The sequence below is a fragment of the Daucus carota genome, chromosome 3, assembly GCF_001625215.2.
Source record: "Daucus carota subsp. sativus chromosome 3, DH1 v3.0, whole genome shotgun sequence".
In the NCBI taxonomy this organism is placed as follows: Eukaryota; Viridiplantae; Streptophyta; class Magnoliopsida; order Apiales; family Apiaceae; genus Daucus; species Daucus carota.
The window spans coordinates 19353387-19359019 of record NC_030383.2 but is presented as its reverse complement, the minus strand read 5'-3'; the positions used below and the strand labels follow the sequence as shown (position 1 = coordinate 19359019).

General features: G+C 41.0%; 1 non-coding gene across 1 annotated transcript; it reads left to right on the top strand.

Annotated features, from left to right (window-relative positions):
• The first annotated feature begins 2068 nt into the window (after window positions 1-2068).
• Window positions 2069-2175, top strand: LOC135151883 (small nucleolar RNA R71). Its single transcript, XR_010290790.1, has one exon. It is a non-coding gene; the product is annotated as a small nucleolar RNA R71 (small nucleolar RNA).
• Window positions 2176-5633: the final 3458 nt, after the last annotated feature.

Here is a 5633-nt window from a genome sequence, read left to right as displayed (position 1 = left end):
AATGGCTGATTTGAACTCCCTAAGAATTCTCAAAAGCTTTTCTTCCTCGATACCTGAAAGGTTAGATGCAATAATTACAGGTAATGTAGAAGCTTCGCCAAGAAAGGCATACCTTAGGTGTTCGGGAAGTTGCTTAAGCTCAAGTTTAGGAGCTTCAACAATAGAGGGTTTCAGCCGTTCATGAGAATCTTTCAATTCCGATAACCCAAGAGATTCAATTGGAGGATCCAACCGTCTTCTCCAAGGAGAAGCATTCAAGTATTGAAGGTGTTCTTCCTCCTCCTCATCTCCGAATTCTGAGTCACCCGATAGAACCCTTTCCAAGATGTCAGTTTTCAGCCTGTTCTCGATTTCCGAATGAGTTGCAGCTTCGAGTATATCCACTTTAAAGCAATCCTCCTCATCCGATGGAAGTTTTATGGCATTGAACACGTTAAAAGTGACCATCTGATCTTGAACTCTCATTGTGAGTTCACCCTTTTGAACATCAATCAAAGTCCGCCCTGTCGCAAGGAATGGTCTCCCCAAGATGATGGGGATCTTCTTATCTTCCTCAAAATCTAGAATGACAAAATCAGCTGGGAAGATTAATTTATCTACCTTTACCAACACATCTTCAACTATCCCCCTTGGGTATGTAATCGAACGATCAGCCAGTTGCAAAGACATATTAGTAGGTTTCAGCTCCGGAAGACCAAGTTGCAAGAAAATAGACAAGGGCATCAGATTTATGCTAGCTCCCAAATCACACAAGCATTTGTCGAATGACAGTTGCCCAATAGTACACGGGATTGTGAAGCTTCCCGGATCTTTCAATTTCGGGGGCAATTTCTGTTGCAACACAGCACTACACTCCTCGGTCAAAGCCACAGTCTCCAATTCCTCAAGTTTAAGTTTTCGAGATAGAATACCTTTCATGAATTTAGCATAACTCGGCATTTGTTCTAGAGCTTCCGCAAAAGGTATGTTGATTTGTAATTTCTTGAAGACCTCTAGAAATTTGGCGAATTGTTTGTCGAGCTTATGCTTTTGCAGTCTCTTCGGAAAAGGTGGAGGTGGATATACTTGCTTGACCCCAGTATCAGTTTTCGGGCTAGACTTTTCGGTTGATTCCTTGCTTGCTTCCTCGTTGACCTTATTCTTGTCAGCCTCAACAACAGTTTTTCCACTATCAAACTCAGATGAGAGCACGGGTGTTTCAACCTGTTGATCACTCTCTTCCTTGTTTCGCTCTGTTGCTGATTCTTTATCCTTCGTAACCTTTCCGGACCTCAAGGTGACAGCCTGTACCTGTTCCTTCACTTCCTTCTTGCCCGGATTGGCCTCAGTATCACTAGGAAGAGTTCCTTGTGGTCTATTAATCAACGCATTAGCAATTTGCCCAATCTGATTCTCCAAAGTTTTGATTGACACCGATTGGCTTTTCACCATTAATCTTAATTCTTCCAATTCTGATCTTTCATTGGAAGACTGTCCAGCCACCCCATGATTTTGTTGCTGGAATCCGGGTGGATGGAATTGCTGTCTCGGTGCAAACTGTTGTTGAAAACCAGAGGGGTTAAAAGGTCTAGATCCTTGCTGCTGAAACTGTTGCTGCTGTTGTGGCATGTAATTCTGATTATTGCTCCAACTGAAATTCGGATGATTCCGATTATTAGGATGATAAGTGGCCGGAGCTGGCTGTTGTGACCTCTGAAAGTTGCTCACAAACTGAGCGGATTCGCTCGATATAGCACACTGATCCGAAGAATGTGCTCCAGCACAGAGCTCGCAGACTGAAGGTGGCTGCTGATTTCCGAGATTTGCCAAAGAATCCACCTTCATAGTAAGAGCCTTAAGCTGAGCAGCTATGGCTGTAGTAGCATCAACATCTAGAATTCCTGCTGCTTTGCCCTGATGAAGACGCTGAGTAGGATTCTGATATTCATTCGCAGCCATCATCTCGATCAACTCATAAGCCTCATCATAGCTCTTAGCCCATAGAGCTCCGCCTGATGCAGCATCGAGCATTGGCCTCGATTGAGGACCCAAGCCATTATAAAAGCAATTAATCACCATCCAATCAGGCATCCCATGATGTGGGCACTTTCGAAGCATCTCTTTGTAGCGTTCCCAAGCTTCACATAAAGTTTCACCAGACAACTGAGAGAATTGAGTGATAGCATTCCTGATTGCAGCGGTTTTAGCCATAGGGAAGAACTTAGTAAGAAATTTCTGAGCCAGATCCTCCCATGTCGTAATAGATCCTGCAGGAAGAGAGTGCAACCATCCTTTCGCCTTATCCCTCAGAGAAAATGGGAACAACCTCAATCTGATGGCATCGTCCGTAACACCATTGAACTTGAAAGTGTCGCAGATCTCAATGAAGTCCCGAATATGAGTATTAGGATCCTCAGTCGGAGAACCCCCAAACTGAACTGAGTTCTGTACCATCTGAATAGTGCTCGGTTTGATCTCGAAAGTGTTGGCCTGAATTGCTGGCCTGACAATGCTTGATTGAATGTCATTGATTTTAGGCTCAGAGAAAGCCTTCAGAGCCTTAGGAATATTCACAGCTGGTGGTTGATCACCCATCGTATCAATCTCTTCCAATTCTTCCTTAATTAATGCTTCCTTACGAGCCTGAGAACGTGTTCGCATACACGTCCCTTAAGTACCTGAAACACACACAACGAACTAAAGTGAGAAAAGAATCCAAGTCACTGAACTTTAACGACCACTAATGACAAGCACATAAACTAAAATAAAAACACCGAGTCCCCGGCAGCGGCGCCAAAAACTTGTTCGCACAAAATCACGCAAGCGTACGTGGTCACAAGTAGTATAGAAATTCAATTCAGTTCGTTCCCACAGAGACTAGTGTTTTCAAGAATATGCACTTATGCACCAATGTATGGCTATTATTCAATGCTCGGACAAATAACAATTTTGTTGGTTTTATCTAATTTAACTAAATCAAGTCGAATTATAACTAAGAGAATTAAAATCAAATTACTATTGAGAATAAAACATGAGATTCTAGCTTCATTAACAACTTCATTCAGAGTTCTACCTTTATTCGATTGTAATGGTTGATAACTAATCAGATAACACGAAACTGATACACGCTAACTGTCGTTATACGTGCACCATACTGCTACACATCCACAATTAAGATAGAAGGTAAACAGACACCAATTATGCTTAGACCCTATATGTCTATAGAATTTGAAAACATAACGGTTGAAGAGCAAGTTATCTATAAAGATTACATAGGGCGATGCAAGATGGGTAAAATCACATCACAAGTCATGTTATCGAACACGAAACCTATGCTCGCATGGCAAGTTCTAAATCAATATATCCACTGTCGCTTCAATAAAGATTAACAAACAATCTAAGATGTTAGCTACGCATCCAAGACGAATAAGCACAACCAATACGAGGACATCAAACCATCACATATGAACGAGGCAAATTAACTACTGAAATTCATTGATAAATCCGCTAAAATCCCATGACAACGATTAGTTCATAATCGAACTACTCATCATCATGGGTTCGAATGTAAACATTATACTAGATGTCTAAAACAAATACGAAAGTACTAGAGATAGAGTTATGAAACAAATCCGAACGAGAATCCACAATCACGCCTACTTCGAAGAATTACAAGATGAAATTATGAAACTAGATCTTCGTTGTAGCCGTCACGTGCTCCTCGTAATGATTCTAGGTTGTTCGGCTTTTCCCTTGAGCTTTTGTTTAAGTCCCACAGCGATCGGGCCTTCAAACGGATCAAGACTAGGCAATTTGGGCTTTTTCTTCCAACAGCATGGGGTGGAGACCCCGTCAGTGGGGTGGAGACCCCGTCAGTGGGGTGGAGACCTCGTCAGTGGGGTGGAGACCCCATCAGGGCAGCCTCTATTCTGATGAAGTAGGGTGGAGACCCCATCAATGGGGTGGAGACCCCATCAGTGCAGAATTTTCTTCTTCAGAACGGGGTGGAGACCCCGTAAATGGGGTGGAGACCCCATTTGGGCAGCCCCGAACACTCTTGGAACCTTCCTTCCCTTTGCTCCTTCCTTGCTCGCTCTATCTTTGCGCCGTTTCTTCCACCTTTTAGCTTTGAATCCACCCTTTATCCTCCTCCTAGGGAACCTACACAACATCACAAAAACACATCAAAAACACCACATACTTGAGGCCAAATCATCAATTTAAGTCGAAACGAAGGCATTCCAAGTGGATATAAAATCCACTTATCAATACTTCAAGGAAGGATAGAAGCAGAGGAGTGATTTGCTGACTATGGAAACTAAACAGAAAACAGTAGCAATCTTTGATTGATAGAATACATAGCTGATTTATAGGATATCAAATCAGAGATTGATTTTGTAACTGTGTCTATATAAACACAGATTAGGGTTACTCTATACGAGTTAAGTTATCGAGTATATTCTTAGAAGAACCCTAGCAGCTCTTAGTGATAATATATAAATCACTAAGAGAGTTTTTGTAACCTACTGAGCATTGTGAATAAGAGTTTATTGCAATTAATCTCTTATATTGTCATACTGTGTTATTGATTGTGTTCACTATATTATTTTATATAGTGAGTTTATAGGACCTAACAAGAAGATTTAAACTTGTAGGAGGGATTCTTCCTGAATCTCATGTTGCTAAACTTCCTAGCAAACATAGCAAGAGATTCGTCCTCAAGCTGATCCAACTCTTCCATAGAGTAGAATTCATCATCTCCCGTACTTACTGAAGTATGTCCCATTTCCGGCACAACATACTCCTGGGAGCTTCTTGAAGGTACAACAACCTTCCTTTTTTTCACAAGAGGTGATTGTATTATGAGGGTAGTAGAATTGCTAACAGACGTAGACGTGTTGAGTGTCTTTCCCCATCCGTATCTCTGTTTAGTTTGAGCCTGTTCCAATTCATAGGTTTTCAGAACCCCATACAGCTGTTCTAGTGAGATCTCTGTCAACTCTCTGCTTTCTCTGATGGCGGTTATCCTATGCTCTAGATGCTCAGGGAGTGTCAGCAAAAACTTCAGGTTCACCTCTTTGTTGTCGTAGTATTTCCCATCCAGATTCAGATTGTTTATCAAATTGTTGAATCTGATGAATACTTCAGAAATTCCTTCTCCAGGATTAGAACCAAATTGCTCGTATTGAGCCACAAGAATTTCCTTCTTGTTTTCCCGTACTTCCTCAGATCCTTCATTGATAATTTGCAGAGTGTCCCATATCTGCTTAGCACTTGTACAATTGACAACATTATTGTACATTATTGGATCCAATGATTCGATCAGAATGAGCTGTAGAGTTATGTTAGGTCCTATGAACTCACTATATAAGTTAATATAGTGAACACAATCAATAAAGCAGAATGACAATATAAGAGATTGAAAGCAGTAAACTCTTATTCACAAAGCTTGAATGGTTACAAAAACTCTCTCAGTGATTTATATATTATCACTAAGAGCTGCTAGGGTTCTTAACAATGTACTCGATAACTCAACTCATATAGAGTAACCCTAATCTGTGTTTATATAGACACAGTTACAAAATCAATCTCTGATTTGATATCCTATAAATCAGCTATGTATTCTATTAATCAAAGATTGCTACTGTTTTCTG